This window comes from Azolla caroliniana, unplaced genomic scaffold (assembly GCF_043228905.1).
Source record: "Azolla caroliniana isolate FFs.n. ecotype wild unplaced genomic scaffold, voAzoCaro1.0.p SCAF_3, whole genome shotgun sequence".
Classification (NCBI taxonomy): domain Eukaryota; kingdom Viridiplantae; phylum Streptophyta; class Polypodiopsida; order Salviniales; family Salviniaceae; genus Azolla; species Azolla caroliniana.
In genome coordinates this window covers 16,477,040-16,499,732 of record NW_028230438.1, presented here as the reverse complement: position 1 = coordinate 16,499,732, position 22,693 = coordinate 16,477,040, and positions in this window count along the sequence as shown.

Sequence of the window (22,693 nt, the reverse complement as noted above, 5' to 3'; positions counted from 1 at the left end):
AGTTGAGACAAATTTGCACTCCGTCATTCCAAACTTAAAGAGCATAGTCAGCACATAATGTCGTTGGCTGACCAGTATGCCTTTGGGGGTGCGGATCACTTCGATCCTGAGGAAGTAGTGAAGGTCCCCCAGATCCTTCATGTCGAATGATGCCGCTAGCTGGGACTTGATGTGGTCGATTTGGTATTGGTCGGCACCGGCGATGACTAAATCATCAACGTAAAGTAAAATACTAATTGGCCCACTCCGACCTTGTTTGAAGAAAGGTGAAGAGTTCGACTTCGACGTGGCAAACCCCATCCGACGCAATCGTTGCATAATCTTCGCGTTCCAAGCACGTGGGGCTTGCTTTAGTCCATAGAGGGACTTCTTTAGCCAGCAAACAGCCAACATGTTCATTCCAAACTGAAATCTGAGGGTTGTACCATGTACACCTATTCTTGAAGCTCACCTTACAGGAATGCATTCTTTACATCCATTTGATGTAAGTGCCACACCTTATTCGTAGCTACCACGAGCAAGACACAGACGATCGTCATCTTCACGACCAGCACAAAGGTCTCATCGTAGTCAATGATGCGTTGCTGCACATAGTCTTTTGCCACTAACCGGGCCTTGTACCGGTTGACGGAGCCATTGGTGTTGTACTTGACCTTGTACACCCACTTGCATCAGATCAGCTTCACTCCCTTCGGAACGTCAACCAGGTCCCATGTGTCGCTCTCTGTGAGAGCGTGCATCTCTTCCTCCAGTGCAGCACGCCAATTTGCGTCCTTTGCCACTTCTGCATAGCTCTCTGCCTCACGCACTTCCGCCACCTTTATCGTGTATGCATAGTGATGCACCATGTATTCATTGTATCCGTATCAAATTACGAGGTGCTTTTGGCGGTTAGATCGGCGCAATTTCTGCTCTGCCGATTTTATGGCCCTTTTGGCTGACTCCAACCTCTTTTTCGAAGGTCCATCTTTATTCTTTCCAGAGTCAGATTCATTTGGATCTGACTCTTCCCTGTCGGTGTTGTATTCTGACATCTTCTTCTTCCCGTTCTCTTTCCGTGTGAACTGTCTCCTCGGTTCCTTGCATGGGGACAGCACAACTGAGTTTCCACTACTCACCGACTCCTCATCCGACTGGTCGATCTGACTCAGTCTCTAATTCGTCCCACTTAGCCAGAATGAGATCAGACTCTCTTCTTGAGTTCCGATTTCTTCTTCGTTCGGAGGCATTCCAGCCTCACTGATCTCGTCCTCAGCAATCGAATGGAGTTCATGGGGATCCGAGATGAGGGCAAGTACCATGAAGCCAATTCGTCGTAAACGACATCTCGCCCTACCCGAACCTATTTGGTTCGTTCGAGTAGCCGATGAGAATGCACTTCTCGGCCTTCACATCCAGCTTCCTCTGTTTCTCCTTCGGCACATGCACATAGGCAATGCTCCCAAACACCTTCAAGTATCCAAGATTCGATTTCTTTCTAAAGTAGAGCTCATGTGATGACACTCCTCCATTTGCAGATGTCTAATTCAGCAAGTAGACAGTTGTTTGGACCGCTTCGGCCCAATAAAACTTCGGCATATGCTTCTCCTCAAGCATTGCCCGCGCCACCTCCTGTATAGTTTGATTCTTCTGCTCGGCCACATTGTTCTGCTCCGGTGTGTATCTGCAAGAGAATTCTCGTTGAATTCCTTCCTTCCACAGATAACTCGAGAACTGGTCGGAAAAGTAATCCTTTCCACCATCAGACCTTAGGCACTTGATTTTCCTTCCGGTTTCTCGTTCAACAAGGCTCTTCACTTTCAGGAAACAGGAGAAGACCTTGCACTTCTTCATGATCAAGCACTCCCAAGTGTGCCGAGTGTAGTCATCAATGAAGGTTACAAAGTAATGGTTCCTCCGATGCTCACGTTATGTGCTAGTCCCCCACATCCAAATGGATAAGATCGAGCCGATTCCGGCTCTTATTCTTCTCGTTGGGGAACAGAAGCCTATGCTACTTCCCAAGGTGGAAAGCTTCACAAATCTGGCCCATCTGGCCACTAAACTTTGACAGTCCGGAAACCACATGTTTTGACTGCATCTCCTGAAGCTTCCGAAAGTTGATATGGTCGAACCGCTTGTGGCACAAGTCGATATTTGACTCGACTTTTTGCCTTTTAGGAAACATAGTGGTTCCGACTTCATGTGTTTCAAGGATAAACATCCTCCGTTGTCGGTGCCCTTGTGCAATGACTTTTCCTTCTTCTTTGATGAAGAACCCGAGATGTGTGAACCGAACCTGCATCCCTTGGTCAACAAACTATCCAACCGACACTAGATTCTTTGTGATTGTCGGGACGTGCAAAACGTTCATTAGCTTCCCTTTCTATCTAACATGGTTTAACAGGACTTCACCGACATGTTCTATGGTATGTGAGGTGTCTTCACCGGTTTCGAAGACCCCCAGTTGTTCTGGTTTCTCCAAGTAAGAGAACAACTCCTTGTGGCTTGTCACATGGTTCGATGCTCCGGAGTCAACAAACCATACCTCATTCAATTTCGAGGTGCTTGTCTTCATCGAATTAGCCTTGTGATTCATCACAAAGGCTGGGCCCGATCCATTTCCGGTCTTTCTGGTTCCGGATCCTTCTGATCCTCCTAGGTAGTACGAGAGTTGCAGACTCCCTTGTCCGGCCTTGCCAGATCCAGATTTGTCCGAATCGGCGCGCTTCTTCCAACACTTGCTCTCCTAGTGGCCTTTCTTGCCACAATACCAGCATTCCGTCTTAGCCTTTCCTTGCAGGTATCCGGCACCGCCTTGATTCCCCCTGTTTCCGGAGGATCCGGAATTGTTGTCGGCATTATGATTATGCCTTCTATTTTGCTCTAGTCAGCCACCTACATTGTGTGCTGACCTACATCTTCTACCACGACCATGGGGTCTATCTTCCTCCGTGTACAACATTTTTTTGTCGGTGTGCATAATTGTCGACGCACATGCATGGTTCTCTTCAACGAGAAGCATCGATTGCAACTCGAAGAATGATGGCGTATTCTCTCTCGTGCAGACCGTCATCCCGAATGATCCGAACTTCTATGCCAATCCTTCGAGATATACCTACACCATTTCGTCCTCCTCGACAGTCACATTGATGGAGGCGAGAGAGTCATAGATGTCTCTGATCCGGGATGTGTAATCAGCCAACAACATGTCTCTCTGCCGGACATTACTCAACTCCTGTCTGAGCAGAAGCTTTCTGGCTATGGTGCTTGCAGCGAATATCTTCTTCAGATTTCCCCAAATCTCCTTTGGCGTCTTCACGTCTTCACGCCTTGGATATAGCTCAGTAGTTGATCACCGACATTGGATGCAAAGCAGTAGAAAACTCTACTTGTTGATTGTTCCCAAGCCGAAAAATCCCTATGTGTCAAATCCGGTGCTGCATAATTCAAGCTCCTTCGACATAACTCCAATATCCATGTCCTAACAAATATTGGTGCATCTTGTATGACCAAGATGCATAATTGTTTCTGTCGAGCTTCCCATACCTCTATCCCTTTCTCTTATTACTTGTTCTTACCAAGTGTTAGGATGTTCTAACCCTTGCGCTCTGATACCATGTGAAAGAAGTAATGGGGAAACAAAACATACCTCAACCGGCTCAGTGAGATAGCACCAGAAAACACAGAGAATGGAACACAGAGAAAAAGAGAGAGACAGAGACAAAGAGCACAAACAAAACTCAAATTCAAAATATCACTATATACATACAATGTGCTCAGTGAGCACTTTTATACAAGTCCTTAAAAGGACTGACAGAAGTATTGACATCTACTTCAATGCTCATACGAGCGACTAACACTAACTCCTAAAAATATGCCTACTGTTACGGGCATGACCATATAATATCCCGTGGTGAGAATTTACCGTAGTATTCTATACACGTGGATAAGTGTGAGGGTTAAACGAGAGTGTAAAGAAGGGGAGAATTACTTTTATGCCTCAGGATTGAGACAACCCATTAGGCCAAGTGTGAACTTGCTTGGGGGCCTTGGGTATCACTATAAATAAGAGGCCTAGCTACCCTCATTTGATCATCTTGTTGACTACGTCGAGACTCTGTTTCATGGTGGATCAACTCTTGTAGCGAGCGCGCCAGCACCAAGTACGACTCGACGCCACGGCGGTGGTATGGGACGCCGATCGAGGCTTGAGTCCGTCTCGATCCCTTCGCTTGGGGGTGGTCGGGTGGATCGGCACCCTTCTTTCTCTCTCTCCTTTCTATCTAGATCTATCTTTTATCCTTATTTTATGCTTACATTAGTTCATGTCTCTAACAGTTGGTATCAGAGCCTATGTTCTAATGTTTCTTTTGTTGTCTTTTGTCTTGTTGATTGATGGTAATCAATCGATGTGCAGTTGGCCTTGATCCAAACAATGATCAACAAAGGAACTTCGGTAACTCTTTCCTTCTTCTTTTTCTATTTTTTCTTCTCCCATCTAATCATGTGTATAGTCTATATGTAATTGCTTTCATTAATTCAATGATGTTGTAGTGGTAATTAATTGGTTGTATAAAACGTTTACATCATGTGTATGAGGTCAATACCTCATTTGACATATATTGAATATGTGATTAGTGTCGTATGCGCACGAGGTTAATACCTCAATTGCATATTACGCTCACATACATATGTTACGTATGCGTATGAGGTCAATACCTCGATTTCGTTGTAAATGATATCTGTTTGGTCTCATATGCGTAAGAGGTCAATACCTCAATTGCGTATTACAATGAACCCTTATTTTTGGATGTTTCGTTTGCATAGAGGTATATGCCTCAATTACGTATCTTGATTATATCATTTATGGCTATTTGATGTAACGATTTGTTTAATGTACGCATGTGGTCACGTGTATACGTATTTGATCGTATATATGTGATAATATACATATGTGTATATAAGTTATTACGTGATTTTAATATCGGATGTTTTCCTTTTCGGGGAAAGATCTTGGTGGCCGTCCTCACATTTTTGTGAGAATGGTGTTGTCACCATCCCTTTTTTCAACAATTTTTTATTGTTGACATTCCCGTTGGTGACTTCGATTTTATTACGTAAAGAAATGCCTATAGCCACAATGATGTTGAGAACGTAGGGCTTGACCCACTTCATGTGAGGTCGCTCCTATGACACACATATCCAACATCCCTCCCTCATTACATGGATACAATGCCACCATGAGATCATTCTTACGAGAGGCATTCGTAATGACGTAACCATGTGATGGGCCACGTGAGCCTACTACGAAAAGAGGGCTCATTTGGCTAGACCATTAGGTTGCACTTTGGCGTATGCCATCGTAATTACGAGACTTGAGGTTAGGTAACGTACCAACATATTTTGTAGTAAACGAGGGGGAAATAAGGACTCTTGACATATATATTTCTTTTAAAAAAACATATATGGGCAAATGCCTCGCATATCTTTTATACGCATGAAACATTAAACATTCAAGAAGAGCAACCTACTTGGTTGGCTCAAGTGTTTAATGCATTTTTTCTCGAGGTCTTGAGTTCAAATATAACCAAGACCATACAACATCGTTGATACATATGACTATAACACATGTTTAGACTTGAGGTCTAAGTGCACTTCGGGGTCCTCGTAATATGACTTAAAGAGCCAAAACTACATATGTGGGCACCAAAACATAGTTTATTGTTAACATTTTTTTCGTGTATAGACTATTCATGACGCGAACATACATGGTTGAGCCTCGGGGAGCCGCCATGAAAAAAATCGATATAGAGATCAGGGAAAGACATTAATTTGTCACCCCCATGGTTTTTAAAACACCTTTGTGTTACCATAGTAACCTAATCTTGAACCTCATCTCATACATCTAGAGGGGTATTGACGTGAGATCATGATATCGATTAATATTTGCCCATGATATGTTTACATCACGACATGATTTTATGACTATTTGTTTGACCTTATCCTATTTCTTTGCCAAAAATAATCATTTAATGGCTCAAAATAACAACCCGATGTCATCCATTCAAGCGGAAGAAACTCAAGGAAATCCTCCTGAACAAATGTCCATTGAGATGTATTTTTCACAAATAACCCAATACCTTAGTTTCACCACTCAACAGATGACTGAACTTCGGCAATCTCAAAGTGCACTCGAGGCACGTGTCATTAGTTTACAACGTGAGACTAATAGACCTGATGAGCGACAGGGTGAACCATCGTTTGTCGTTAAGCCATTTACGGGAGATAAAAAGGAAAGAACCGAAGAAACAATCTACACGTGGCTAGGCCGATGGGAGTCTCATTTTGAGCTCTATCCCATGCCACATAGTACGAAGATTGCATATGTCGGCCGAGAACTAGGGGGTAAGCCCACCGCCTGGTGGCGTGGGCTCCGAACTTTGGGGAAATTGCCCGATACTTGGACAGATTTTGTCACAGTTTTTAAGGGCCAATTTCTGCAACTTCCCTCTCGAACCGAGGTAGCTCAAGCTTTAATGAACCTCTCTAGCAGGAAATTTTCTTCATTAGAAGACTATGTCCACCATGCTAGAACCCAAATCCAAAAATCGGATCTACAAGGGGAGAACTGGTTAATAGCTTGTTTTGTTAATGGCATCCCCAATTCGGACTATCATTGGATAGTGCACGATAAGGATCCAAAATCCTTCGAAGAGGCCATTGAAATAGTTCTTCGTTATCAATGCACTTCGAAGAAGGACCACAACAAACCCAACAAAGCACTTGGGACTAAGTAGTCGCAACTCGCTGGGAAACGCAAGACACCCAACAAATTCATGAATCGTGATTGTAAGTGACAACATCCTTTTTGCATATTCTCCAAAAAGAAAGGTCATACAAAAGACCAATGTCGAAAGCTCCAACGGAAAGAGCACGACAACAAAGCTAAAGTTGCAGACCATAAAGGTCAATTTCGTAATGTCCTTTAGGTCTATACACATCATTTAAGTAATTGTCAAAGTTCTTTCCCTCACTATGTATTGGGTCCCAATGATTTACTACGTGCAAACGAGTATATCAATGGATCTCCCATACAATTTTTGTTTGATTCGGGAAGCTCACACAATTTTGTGAATGATCGTTTGGTTCAGATATGGGGAATCCAACCCACCCTAAGTGATCACACCTATACGGTGCACTTGACTGATGGAAGAGTACAATACATCAACGGGGCGATTCATTCATTAGGAATTTCTATTGATACTTATATAGATGAAGTAGACTTCCATGTAATGAATCTTTGTACCACTGATGCAATACTGGGTTATCCTTGGTTTTATAATAAAAACTCTTCTTTATTTATTGATTGGGTTCATCATTCTATTTCCTTTGTACTAAACGATTGTACTCATTTTATTCAATGTGTAAAAAAACAATCCCTCTCGATTGTTTCCTCTCCATCAATATCCGAGTTTTCTTGTTCTACTCTATTTTATTGTGTACTTGATCCGAACATTCACGTTTAATGCCTCGGTTCAATTAACATATTTTGAACAACAACTTGATGAAATCTTAAATTATTTTCGTGATGTTTTTCCGAGTGAACTACCAGATGGGTTACCTCCTAAACGTAATATAGACCATCGTATAGATATTGTACCTGGCATTGCACCAATAAGTATACCTCCTTATCACTTAAGTCGATTCGAAGAGGATGAGGTATCTAAGCAACTCAAGGACTATTTACGAATGGGTTATATACGTTATAGTAGATCTCCATGGGGTGCACCAATTCTCTTGGTTAAAAAGAAAGAGGGCACATGACGTATGTGTATTAATTACTGACGCTTGAATAAAGTGACGATCAAGAATTCATATCCGTTGCCCTGGGCTGACGATCTATTTGACCGTCTCCAGGGAGCTCGGTATTTTACGAAACTTGATCTTCGTACTGGCTATCATCAAATTCGTATAAGTGAGGACGATGTTCCTAAAACGGCATTTCGTACGCGTTATGGCCATTATGAGTTTTTGGTTATGCCTTTTGGTTTGACCAATGCTCCAGCTACATTTCAACAAGAAATGAATGACATTTTCCGAGAACAACTTGGAAAATTTGTCGTTATTTTCTTGGATGATATTTTAGTTTATAGTCATACATTACAAGAACATGTTAAACATGTCTGCTTTGTTTTATAAAAATTGTGTGACAAACAGTTTTATGTGAAGATCTCAAAATGTGAGTTCTTCAAGAAATCAATTACTTATCTTGGACATCTCATAACTGAACGAGGAGTTGAAATTGATCCTTCTAGCATCGAGAAAATCAAGCTTTGGCCCACTCTTCGGAATATTCGAGAAGTTCGATCATTCCTTAGTTTTGTCGGGTTTTTGCGAAAATCCCTTTGTAATTACTCCCAATTAACAACGACGTTTACTGATCTTCTAAAAGGTCAAACGCATAAGTCTACAAAACCTATTGTTTGGAATGCTACACTAGACCTCGCCTTTAAGGAACCCAAGGATCTGATGTGCAAGGCTCCTTCACTTCTTTTACCCGAACCTTCAAAACCTTTTGAGGTTGAAACCAATGCAAGCGATTATGCTATAGGTGTTGTCTTATATCAAGATGGTAAACCAATAGCATTCGAGAGTAAGAAACTTGATTCTGCTCAATGTCAGTATACCATTTAAGAAAAGGAGTTATTTGCAGTTATACACTAAAAACATGCCATCATTATCTTTATGGAAATCGCTTTGTGGTAACTACGGACCACGAGTCCTTGAAATATTTTTGTGACCAACAAGACCTGAAAGGTCGTAAGGTAGGATGGGCTGATCTCATCTAGGACTTCGATTTTTCCATACGATATCGTAAAGCTTCCATGAACACTGTCATTGATGCACTAAGTCACGTCCGTGAAGTTAACATGATTAGCTTCACTGAAATAACATCATATCTTTATCATCACCTTCAAGGAAAGTATCCTGATGACAGTTATTTTGCGAAATACTGGGCAAGAGTTGAGTCTGGAACAGACACCACCACATCCTCAAAGGAATACTTCCACATTGCTAACGGTCTGCTCTACCGTAATGGGAAGGTTTGTGTTCCAAATTTACCTGAGGTCAAAAAGAGAATTCTTTTTTAATGCCATGATGCACCCTCAGCGGGGCACCCTGGAATACATCATACACTCGTTCTCATCTCCACTTAATTCTATTGGCCTAAGATGTGTCCTGACATAGATAGTTATGTGACTAAATGTCACCAATGGCAGGTTAACAGAGCTGAGCGACTTAAAGACGCAGGACTTTTACATCCCTTGGACATTCCCAACAATAAGTGGGAAAGTATATCCATGGATTTTATTGTTAGCCTTCCTCGTACCCAAAAAGGCCATGATGTCATCTGGGTTGTGGTTGATAGACTAACTAAAATTGCCAGATTTATTGATACTAAAACCACAGTAACAGCTCCTAAATTGGTTTACCAATTCGTTGACGAGTTATTTCATTTTTATGGGTTACCGATGGATATCGTGAGTGATCGAGATCCAAAGTTTACTAGTGACTTATGGACACAAGTCTTTAAGAAGTTAGAAATTACATTGAGCATGAGCTCCACGGATCATCCTCAATCCAATGGACAGACAAAACGAGTAAATCAAATTGTTGAGGACATGCTTCGAGCATACGTTGGTGCAAAACCAACAAAATGGGAACGTTATCTCCCAATTTTAGAGTTTGCTTATAACAGCTCCAAGCATACGTTGACGGGATATAGTCCTTTTATGTTGATGTATGGTTTTTCAACCACGAGCCCCGATTGATGTTAATATACATCATGATGAGTTGCGAAGTACACAAAACTTTCTTCGGGATATGCAAGATATGTTGCATATTGCACAAGATAATATAAAAACAGCTCAAGATAGAGCGTGTTTTTATGCCGATCATCATAGGCAACCTCGTGTATTCAACCCTGGACAGAAGGTATTTTTACGTGTACCTCACAATTCTAAGACATTGTCTAAGGGTAAGTGCACTAAGTTAGCCCCACGGTTTTGTGGACCTTTTACAGTCCTCAAACGCATTGGGTCATCAGCCTACCATCTCGCTCTTCCCGATGGTGTTGAAATTCATCCAGTTTTTCATGTGAGTCGTCTAAACCACATGTACCAAAAAAATTATCGATGTTAAAACAAAAAAATTACGTACTAAAGAAATCCAAGAATTTAAAATAAAATGGATGGATAAATCAATAAAAGATGCCACATGGGAACACGAAAATAATCGCAAAACTAACTTCCCTAACTTTCCATTGCAAGAGTGCAATGTTTTAAAGAGGGGGAGTACATTATAGGCATGACCATATAATATCCCGTGGTGAGAATTTACTGTAGTATTCTATACACGTGGATAAGTGTGAGGGTTAAACGAGAGTGTAAAGAAGGGGAGGATTACTTTTAATCCTCGGGATTGAGACAACCCATTAGGCCAAGTGTGAACTTGTTGGGGCCCTCGGGTATCGCTATAAATAAGAGGCCTAACTACCCTCATTTGATCATCTTGTTGACTACGTCGAGACTCTGTTTCGTGGTGGATCAACTCTTGTAGCGAGAGTGCCAACACCAGGTACGACTCGACGCCACAGCGGTGGTTTGGGACGCCGATCGAGGCTCGAGTCTGTCTCGATCTCTTCGCTCGGGGGTGGTCAGGTGGATCGTGTTGGGAATATGTCCCTCCAGTGGGAGGAAGAACCAACTGATCGAAAAGCCGACAGTCGATGACAGGGAAGATCTGACTTTTTGGAAAGCCGACAGTCGAAGAGTCGAAAACAGTGAGTCGACTGTTTGAAGATTCGACTATTATTATTATAGTAATAATAATGATGATGATGTGTGGAAACAAGTCCCTCCAGATGGGAAAGAGAGAGGAGCCGAGTTTATGAGTGACTCGGCCAAGGCCGAGGCCGAAACCAAAAACGTGTATAACTCGGGAGACTACAATTATAAATAGTCTGAGTGTGCGCCCCATGAGGTCTACGTATGTAAATAACCAAAAAGTTGCGTAAGTACATATGCAACTAGGGCAAACTTTTAGTTTGTGTGTTAGTGAGACGAACAAAGAGAGAGACAGAGAGTGTGAGTGTGAGCCGCGCCATAGCTGTGTGAGTAACATCATACGCGAAGAGCCCTGTGCAGCTGATACACTCAAAAGAGTGTTGTATTCGTCTTGGTGTTGTATATCCACTTTGTATAGTGAAGAAATCTGTTCACCCGTGGTTTTCCTCGTTTTAGGGTTTCCACGAAAATCTCTGTGCACCATTGTTAATCTTGTCTTTTCTTTGGCATATTTCTGTGATTCGTATTTCAGCAGTGTCTGTTCATTGTGATTTATATTCCGCAACGATTTCTCAATAGATCGGCACCCTTCTTTCTCTCTCTCCTTTCTATCTAGATCTATCTTTTATCCTTATTTTATGCTTACATTAGTTCATGTCTCTAATACCTATGTACTAGGCTAGGACTGTAGGCCTCTAATGGCCTACCGGTTACACTCTGATCCTAACACTGATCCAGCTCTTGGTTCCGAACACCGATCCGGCTCTGGCTTACTCATCCAATCCGGATCAGGTTGAGCTTGCTCGCTCAACAATAATAATACTCTCTCTGTTAATCAACCGACTAATTGATTAGTCGTTTCGATTAGCCGATTCCTATGTCGATTGTCTAGTCAGCCCAACTAATCGGCCTTGTCATCGACCATCCAGTCGGCCCGACTAGTCAGTCTTGTCCCCGACTTGGATCCTCTACTGTCGACTCTCTCTCAGTCAACTCTATCCATGTCGATTATCTCTTAGTCAACTCTTCGTGTCTTCAACTATCGACTCTCGGCCCGACCAGTCAGCTACTCCTTGTCTTCGACAGTCGGCTCTTACTCAGTAGAGCAGTCGGCTCTTCCCACAAGGACATATTCCTAACATACATGTGGCAACTAGCAAGATAGTATTAGATGGTGGTTTTTAAGAGATTTTAATCATTCCCTTGATATTTTTCGTCAGTATAAGTTTTCCAGGGGTATCATGAAGGCGTGGTGCGATTTGAATCATAACTTGATCCAATCTCTACCATCATGTATGGAGGACTGGTTGTGCCAACCCCTCATAATGAACCTATTGTTTCTATTAGAGGAGGGGGGGAATGTTAGGGAAAAGAAGTAGGTTGAAATGGGTTGATTTTGATATAGGAGAAGCTGGATCAGTAAGGAATTAGCTGAATTTTTCTTCTTCGATGATGGAAAACAAAACCTAAGTTTGTCACACAATTTGGGGTGGAAACATTATGTATGTAGAAATTGATAGAGTGTTTATGATGTATTCCTTTTAGCCTTCTCAAAGTGGCCTATTTTGGTATGGTATGTTTTCATCTTTACATGTCTTGTTGGTGGTCAAGGGTTATAAAAACTCTCGTGATTGTCTTTATTTCGATGTTTTGCATTCTGGACGGCTTCATTCTATCCTTATGGAAGACGAAGTTGTATCTCAAGGGAGTATGTTGCCTGTTCGTATATTATGGAAAAACAATAAAAAATGGATGTTGAATCCACACCCAAATGATATAATCAATTTATCTAAATTGTGGGTCTACGAGAATAAGCCCATTGATCAACTTTTGTGGGATCCCAATGAATGGAAATGGCAAAGCATATCAGCACAAGGAATTTTAGGTAGGCAAATCCCATTTTTTCAGTACTCGATAAAAATGGGTAGATAGTTGTTAAGGAGGCGTGTGGTTGTTACACCAGCAGCATGTAAACTTTGGAGTTTGGGTAATGTACGACACTCATGGTTGAATGCTTATTGGAAATGGTTATGGGCCATGCAAATTCCTAGAAAAGTTGTCTTGTTTAGATGGTTGTTGGTACATTATTGCATTCCTATGAAGTCATGGATGATGGGGCATTGCCATGATTAAAAATGTGACAGTTATGGTTTTCCCAATGAAACGGTTTACCATGTTTTATGGGTATGTCCTATAACTAGAGCAGTATGGAAAAGAATGTTGAGAATTTTGTATCCTATTTATGGTAAAGAGGTGTACACATGGGGTTTTGTGAGATGAGGAAGGTTACTTGAAGAAATACAGAATTATGAAAGGGACTATGTTGATTTTCTTCTCCTCTCCGATGAAAGACGTGTATTGGAGGCCTCTTATACTACACCAATCCATTGTTTGGAAGAAGACAAGGTTTGGTCTACGATATCTTCTTTAGTAGTTTGGATATTATGGAAGGCAAGATGTAAGTGTGTATTTCAAAAAGTCAAACCGAATGCGGTTGAGTTAGTCAAGGACATATGGTTGATGCTCCTGCATACTCTAAGAGGTCAATATGAGGCAATACATGGTGAGCATGATATTGTGTTTTGCAAGCAACAACAATTTCGAGAAATTTGGAAAAAGGTAGATGTCTTCACCTTTTTTGGGGACAAAATAAAATGGAGATATGGTCTACCAAGATGGATTTTTCCAGCCCCTGTCTTGAAACGACCATGCATGAGGGTTTCCGCTACCAGACATGTTGATTCATGTGGGTACGAGGGTTGTAATATATTGTATGGATTCTTTGTAGCCTTTGGGCATCTTTTCATTAATACCACGATGGATCTTGACATAAAAAAAAATTCTAGACATTGTAATTTTTTGGTTTAACAATATACATCGGGTTTAATTTTCTCGTTTTTTTGCAATGAGAAAGACATTGTAATTTTTTGGTTTAACAATATACATCAGGTTTAATTTTCTCGCTTTTTTGCAATGAGAAAGACATTGTAATTTTTTGGTTTAACAATATATGTCTCTTTTAAGTTTTTGGTTTTCTTTTTCAATGAGAAAGATATTTTTATTTTCTAGTTTAACAATGTACATTTTGATTAATTTTCTAGACATTGTAAATTTTTTTAATTTTTTTATCCCAAAAAAAGCTCCTTCCATTAGTTATAAAATTTTACAAATGAGACGATTATGTACAAATCCCTGTAGGGACACGATAGTTCCATCTTATGTGGATGCCCACTAGCTCAAGAAAGGGAGAGGAAGACCATTGTTGGATGAAGGCTATTCGTTGTCTTTCAACTCCATTGGAGCCGCCCTTGAGCCCATCATATTGGCTCTTTAGAGTGGCTACAATTTCACTCCATATCTCTTGTAGTAACCTTGTTGGATGCGTTGTCGTAGTGTATTTCGTACACTACGTGAAAAATGTATAAAGTACTCGATTTAATAAATATGAAGAAAACGACGAAAATATCAAAATATATATTACATGCATAGGGCAAGATTCAAACCTTGTACCTCCATGTTACTAATTTGAAGGCTTACCATTACACTAACACATCATGAGTGTTAGAAAAGCAAATATCCCACATAGAAAGGTTATTTCACGCATATTTTCTAGGAAAAAACAACACATGCACATTTAAACGTGCATGAACTGTATAGTTGATAAAAACACATGAGGTTAGAAAAGTATGTTAGAGAAAGCATATAGTCTATAGTTAGAGAAAAAGCATGGATTGCTAAGACTCTCTCATCACTATATAAGGATGGGGAGCACAATGTAATAAGGGGGGAGAAAAATAAATAAATAAATAATGGGGTGATTATTAGGGTCTAAATATTGATTAATATAATACTCGTGGGATTCACGAGGTTTTTTATCTCTCTTTTCCAATCTATTCCTATCGATTCCAAAGTATAATTAGGGTTAAATATTAATAAAAGTAAATTTAAACTATATTCATGGCATTCACGAATTTCTATCTCTCTTTCTTATAATCGATTCATATTCATAACTAAACTCGTCTCAAATTCTTCCTCCTCCTAGTCCAAAACCCCGGCGGTTCCCACCCGACTCACGCAACAATCTGGTGCCGAAAGGCACGACAGAGCGGTTTGGTTGGAAAAGACCCATCTACACCATTGTTTCCATAGAATCCAAAGAGTTATTGGGCTGACCAATTCCAACACAACTTGAGATTTGTCATTAAGAGGAGTTGAGTGGACATTGTCGTTGGTGGAGAAAAAAACCTCTTATGCTTTTATCACCAAAGTCATCCCCTCCTCCTGATGCTCATATCTGCCAACTGGGGTCTGCCATGATAGCCAACATATATTTCCCCACTTGATTGAGCCTTGCACCTGGCATAATTGCAACAAGCGTCCAACCCCCCGCCATATTCGATGGGACGTTGGACAATCCCATAGAGCGTGTCGTATTGTGCATTTGGGCACTCTACACAATTAGGAGAGCTAAGGTTCCCACGTTGCCATGCTCCCACCAGTAGGGACTTATGTATTAATATCCATTGGAGCGTGGTACGTGTATTGTTGTTTCCAGATTTTCTGCCAAAACTTGGTGATAATTGTGGGAGGAACTTGAATTGTGTGCCAGACCTTCGCAGCAGCCGGGTCTCGGGCGGTTTGAGCAGCTAGAATGTGGCGGCCCAATCTAGTTGTGAATTGGAAGAAAGGGATTGGTTTGCTTCCTTGCCCCGGGTAAGGATCACGCCATGTCCATTGCAAAGGGTCCCAACTGACCTTACGTAGCCATGTGTTTTTATGAGTACATATGTGCCAATCGGGTTGTACTTTGATCGGATCAGGATCTACAATCCATTTATGACCAGTATACGCGAGTACTAGAATTACGTTATTCTATGTTGGTGTCTCAATGTCTCGCAATTCAAAGCCTTCGATCCTATTTGGTGGTCCCCTACCTCTCGTGATCAGAGATCCCTCCTCCTCGTGGCTTATCCATTTCTCCATTGTCGTCCTTTGAGTAGCAAATTCCCTAATTAGTAGAGCGTTAATGATTTCTAATCTCATAGTCCATCCGCCCCTAATTCCATGGAGTATGTTGGCTTGATCTTGTAGTGGCAGTGACTTAAACCGTCACCAACATTCTATACTTTTTCCTGGACCTTCTGCAATGTATCCCCATGACAACCCCTTACATGATCCCAGTAGTTGATTAGATTCATACTTGATACATGGGTTCCATAGGATACGTTGACTGAGCCAAGCAGGTTCGGAACTTGGTTGATCACACTTGAGCCCTCATCTAATGTCACACCATGCCTTCCACATGGATGCACTAAATCTATCCTCCAATTGGCGAGAGAAACTAGGTTTGAGATCCATGTTTAGAATCCATCCTGTTTGGGGGGCCCAATTGACCCCTTTTCGTGGCCTAAAGTACGTGAAACGTAACCATAGTAGCATTTTCCAACAGTCATTTCCTGGTTGGAGTCCTTGCACCACAAATTTGGCAAGTAAGGCTTTTGATTGTGAAAGGGGATCAATAAGACCCAATCCCCCTCTCGACTTAGGTGTTGTGAGTATAGGCCACACCACCTTGGCGCGAGTTACATGGTCTTCCTTACCAGACCAAATGTAGTTATGGACCAATCCTTGAATATGATGTATACTTTCCTTAGAGATTGTCCAACATGATAGAGTGTACCATGCTATTGCGGGTAGTACTTGGTTTGCCACTATGATGTGACCCACTAGAGACAGTTTTTTCGAACTCCAATGTATCAACTTTTGTCGAATGGAATGGATAACGAGTGTAATCATAGTCTCCGGTGGTATGTTGAAACCAATTTGGAAACCCAAATATTTGGTGCTCACTCCTTGATTGATCCATTTGAAAGCGGGATGTGGATGCCACGCCAGATGTGTTTCATGAGAAAGCCATATTGCACAAGATTTGTGCCAATTGATCATGGCATTGGATCTCTTGCAAAATACGGCTAACCCACTTTCTAGTTTTTGGAGGTTTTCGAAGTCCCCTTGCAGGTAGACCGTTGTGTCATCTATAAATTCTATATCTTGGATGATTTGGTGAGAATGAGGTACGGGAAGACCACGTAGGTTGAGATGTCACGAGTTGAGAAAGAAAGAGAGTGCTTCGGCGTATAATAGAAATAAGGATGGAGCTAGTGGGCATCCCTATCGTATAGATCAGGATATTTGGAAAAAGGGGCCCCTTTCACCTGCCAGTGAAACGCAACTGTTGTCGTTCCTATAAAGTCTTGCAATGCCTTTGATCCATGTCTCTTGAAAGCCGAGTTTCCCCATCACACTTTCTAGAAAGTTCCATCATACCCTGTCATATGCTTTCTCAAAATTTAGTAGCACCACCGCTACCTTGTTGTTGGTACGCTTTGCAAGGGCTACTGCTTCCTAGAATGAGAAGAGGTTGTCTAGGATGCTCCGATTTCTATCGAACCCTGTCTAGGACGGATGAATGAGTTGAGGGAGAAGTGGTGCTAAATGACGTGCCACGATTTTTGCAAGCAACTTATAGACAGTATTGAGAAGAGTTATGGACCGCCATTTGCTAATGTCGTTGGCACTCCCACCACTTTTAGGAATGAGATGTATCATCCCCTATCCAAATTCCTCCGGCATGCTTCCAGAGGTGATGATCTCCTCATATGCCTGGAGGAGGTCTTCTTTAATAGTGTCCCAAAGGCATGTGAAAAAGTTTGGGGTGAGGCCATAGATTCCAGGGTAACTATCAGCATCCAAATCAAAGAGGGCCTCCCATATCTCAATGATTGATAGGGGACGCACAAGCCATGTATTCATTGTCAGCGTGACTTTCTCGAGTATGCTTTGGAGGATAATATCTTCTCTTATGTCTTCCCCTATAGCCATAGTATCTTCGATAAGTAGGCAGTTATAGTAACTTGTGGCAATATTCCTCATTTCGTTGCCATCCTTAGTGGTCGTTCCATCCTCTTGGTTGAGGCTACTCATCACTGTTCTAGCGTGCCTCAAGCCTTTGGAGCAGAAGAATTCCTTTGTGGTTTTGTCCCATACTCGAATCCATCGTGTCATGCTTCCATGAAACTCCATATCATATATTTCCTTTTCCGCCATGCTGAGTTCATATTTGGCCATGGAGACTTGTTCTGCGATCCAAATCCATGACAGGTATCTCTGTTGGAGTCGTTGTAAGGCTATTAGTCCCCGTTTGGTCCTCTGTCACTTCTCTTGAGCATCCTTGCTTCTGGTCTTGACAATCTGATGTAGGAGAGTTGAAACTCTTGTTAATTTAGCTAGAAGTTTGTTAGATGTTGATGAGTCATTGACAGGTATTGTCCATTGGTTGGAGAGTTGTTCCTTCACCTATGTAAATGTGTAAATAGTGTGTGGGATGCGAGTCTGGAATGGGCCCCATTTTTGGTGCAATTGAAAATGACCAACTACCGGGTAATGGTCAGAGAAAGTCGTGCCTGGAGTTATGTGACTCCACCCTCCCTTCGCTTCTAGAGCCTTGCCCACATAAATGCAGTCAATGCGAGATAGGGTGGGTCCACTATTCCACCCGTCTGATTGGGAGAATAAGAGAGAATCCCTTTTTCGTTGGAAGTTTTCAGAATGCCAGATGTCTCGCAGGTTAAGGTATATGTAAAGAATCAATGGTGATTCTTGTGTAGCGGAAGAGATGTGTGTTATGTGTATGTGTGAGAGGAAAGAGGAGATGAGAGAAACACAAGATGGATATGAGACAAAAAATGTACTCAAGAAGAAGGAGATGTATATTAACAAGGAAAATATGATAAATGAAAAAAGTAGCATTACAAGGAGTCACAACCAACTTGGTATGATGTATGAGGAGGGTGCTTTATATAGAGTCAGCCTCTCTCTTCATTAACTTTACAACAACCACTCTCTCTCTCTTGGGGAACGTGAAGACTCATAGTCATGGGAATATGTAACTCATATAGTTAATGTGTAGAGAGTAGTGGTGTGACTCGTGACCTTGAGTAATCATAGATTCTCAAAAGGTGTGTTCACACGTTGTGCTATGTTGAGCTTGATTCTCAACACGCCCCCTCAAGCTCAACTCGGATCGGTTCCATGTGTTTGTGTGTATCCTTTCGCTACGAGTCGAGCTTTGTAGCGGTTGACGGAGCCGTCGGCATTATACTTCACCTTGTAGATACATCTACATCCGATCGCCTTCCTGTGCGGTGAGTGGGGAACGAGATCCCATGTCTCGTTCTTACATAGTGCATGCATCTCCTCGTTCATTGCTTTGATCCATCGCGGGTCCTTCACAGCTTCGGAAAATGTTTCCGGCTCCCATACTGTTGCTACCTTCATCATAAAGGCATAATGGTACGCCATGTAATCGTTGTAGCCAAATCGGCTACGGGGTTCTTTTCACAGGTGGATCGGCGGAGCTTCTCCTTTGCAGATACTATGGCTTTCTCCGCTCCATTTGTCCAACTCAAGGCCTTCGAACTCACTATCGAGGGAGTGAGTCGATTCGTTGTCGTCAAAGTGATCGTCTTCATACTCCGGCATTTTGGCCTTCCCTTTGTCTAGCTTCGGACTCGGTCGAGATGTGCTTTGATCGCTTAGAGGCTCTTGTGGTCCGCTCAGTTGGGTCGTGATCAGACTTTCTTCGAACATGCATGTAAGGAGATCTTCATCCTCTATCTCTTGTTCAGCGGATTCCAGGTCGAGCGGAATCGGAGTCAAAGTTGTCTCTGGTGCGTACCAGGATGCGAACTAGTAAAAAACGACGTCTCGACTTACGCGAACTTCTCGAGTTGAGGGGTTGTAGCACTTGTACCCCTTTTGCTCCAATGAGTATCCAATGATGATACATTTCTCCAACTTCGGGTTGAGCTTTTGTCACTTTTCATCGGGGATGTGCACATACACAATGGAGCCGAATATCCGAACGTGTGATAGATCCGGCTTTTCGTTCACCATGGCCCGTGCTACTTCGAGGATGTGCCGATTCTTTCGTTCGGCCACTCCGTTTTGTTGTGGTGTATGTCGACACAAAAACTCTCGCCGAATTCCTTCTTTCCGTAGATACGTCATAAACTCATCCGAGAAATATTCCTTGCTTCCATCCGATCGAAGGCACTATACGTGTCAACTCGTAGCTTTTTCGAGTCCACTCTTGAATTTTTGGAAGTGTCCGAACAGTTCGCTCTTTTGCCGCATCGGGTAGATCCAAGTGTGCCTAGAGAAGTCGTCGATGAAGGTTACATAATATCGGCATCCGTCGAATGTCGCCATTTGAGCCGGTCCCCATACATTGGAATGAATTAAGTTGAATACGCCTTTGCTTACATTCCTCTCCTTCGGAAATGGATGCCGATGTTGCTTGCCGAATTGGCAAGCCGCACATACACCTTCAATCTCTCTCTCTTTGAAGGTCAGGAGTCCGATGACGACTCCTTTCGATTGCATTGCCTTGAGCTTTTGAAGATTGATATGGCCAATCAGCTTGTGCCATAGCTCTATGTCGGTGTCGGGTTTGAGGCCCTTTGCGTACATGGCCGATTTCACCTTGTTTGACTCGAGGATAAACATCTGACCTTCCTTTCGACCCCGAGCGATGAGTCGGCCTTCCTTCTCGATGAAGCAACCACCTTGGTTGAATCGAACTTGCATCCCTTGCTCCACAATTTGGCCGACCGAGACCAAATTCTTCGTTATGGTGGGTACATGTAATACATTTTTGATGCAAGTTTGTTCGCCATCTTTCCAGAATGGGACATTCCCGACATGCCGAATCGGATGAGTGGTATCGTCTCCAATCTTGACATAACCGGGTCGATCCGGCTCTTGCAAGTCTCGGAACCACTCTTGATGGGACGTCATAAGGTTCGAAGCACCGGAGTCGACAAACCATACGTCTTCCGGACCAAAGGCATTAGTTGATGTAGAAGCCGACATAGAGTTTGCTCTATGTCTCATCACGAATAGTCCGCCGTAATCGTCGTACTCGGAGTTGTTGGCGTAATTCGTGAGTTGTCGTCTTGTGGACGCCGACTCACGCATCTTCTTTCGGCACTCTTCTTCGCGGTGGCTGACTTTCCCGCAATATCCGCATTCGATTGAGGTTTGTGGGCTCAGACCGGAATGGTGGTTCCCCCTTCTTCCGAAGGTTCCCCGATGGCCTCCATCTTGTTGCTGTAATTGAGAGTTGTTTTCGTAACCTGAGCCTCATCCGCCTCATCCGCCTCATCCTTAGCTGAATCGGCCTCTTCTTGCACGGCCGCGTCCTCTTCCTCCGTCCAAGTGTGTGTAGAGCATTTGGCCTTCCGAGCCATTACTCCTTGTTCGAACATGGTTTTCTTCGACCAACAACATGGATTGAAGATCAAAGAAGGAGGGCGGATTCTCCCATGCTAGTACGGCGGTCCGCATCGCACCAAACCATGGTGCAAGGCCGCCGAGACATATTTGTACCATCTCGTCATCCTCCACGTTTACGCTTATCGAGCCGATCGAATCACAAATCTCCTTGATCTTCAAGGTGTAGCTCATGATGGACATATCCCTTTGTTGGATATTATTTAACTCTTGGCGGAGTTGAAGCTTTCTCGCGGTAATGTTGGCGGCGAAAATCTTTCGTAGATTCTCCCACGCTTCCTTCGGCATCTTGGCTTCTCAAATGTACCCGAGCATGTGGTCATGAACACATCTCGCCAAGCAATATATCACTCGGCTTGCCGCTTGCTCCCACGTTGCATAGTCAGCGTCTTCAGGTTTGGGCCGATTTTCTTGTACTCCTTTGATGTAGCTCCAATAGCCTTGGCTGACAAGGTATTGGTGCATCTTGTACTCCCAAGATGCAAAGTTGTTGTGATCCAACTTCTCGCTAGGGAGAGCACTCCCCATTTGAGTATTCATTGTCGATGTAGATTTCTTCCTTCTTTTCTTTTCCGTTTCTCTCGAACACGAGCTATGTAGTCGCACTACGATAGCGATGAGCCGGTTCTTCTTGAACCTCGGCGTAGAGCACAACACATGATCACGATGAGGTGAGTGGGCTAGATCGAGCTATCAAATCGCTCTGATACCATGTAAAGAATCAATGGTGATTCTTGTGTAGCGGAAGAGATGTGTGTTATGTATATGTGTGAGAGGAAAGAGGAGAGGAGAGAAACACAAGATGGATATGAGACAAAAAATGAAGTACTCAAGAAGAAGGAGATGTATATTAACAAGGAAAATATCATAAATGAAAAATGTGGCATTACAAGGAGTCACAACCGACTTGGTATGATGTATGAGGAGGGTGCTTTATATAGAGTCACCCTCTCTCTTCATTAACTTTACAACAACCACTCTCTCTCTTGGGGAATGTGAAGACTCATAGTCATGGGGAATATGTAACTCATTAGTTATGTGTCATAGAATATGATTCTATGACACATAGTTAATGTGTAGAGAGTAGTGGTGTGACTCTTGACCTTTGAGTAATCATAGATTCTCAAAAGGTGTGTTCACACGTTGTGCTATGTTGAGCTTGATTCTCAACAGTATACACATAGCTTCTCCCATTGTTTACGTTCCCTTCCTTGTAGAACTATGGGTTTGTTGTTGGAGCTATTGTGAATGGATTCGATCATATTAAAATCCCCTCCAATGCACCACTCTTCCACACCCGCTACTTGTAGGCAGATGCAGTCCCAGAATGTTTCCCTTTCTGTTCTACTATTTGGAGCATAAACATTCATGAAATTCTAGCGTTGCCCTTGGATGGCCAACGTGCAAAAATGTGCCCTACCAAGTATAAGTGATTCCTGGTGTATTAAGCCTTGGGCTAGATGTTCCGGAATCAAAGTGCAAATACCACCATGATTTCCATCCTCCCCTAT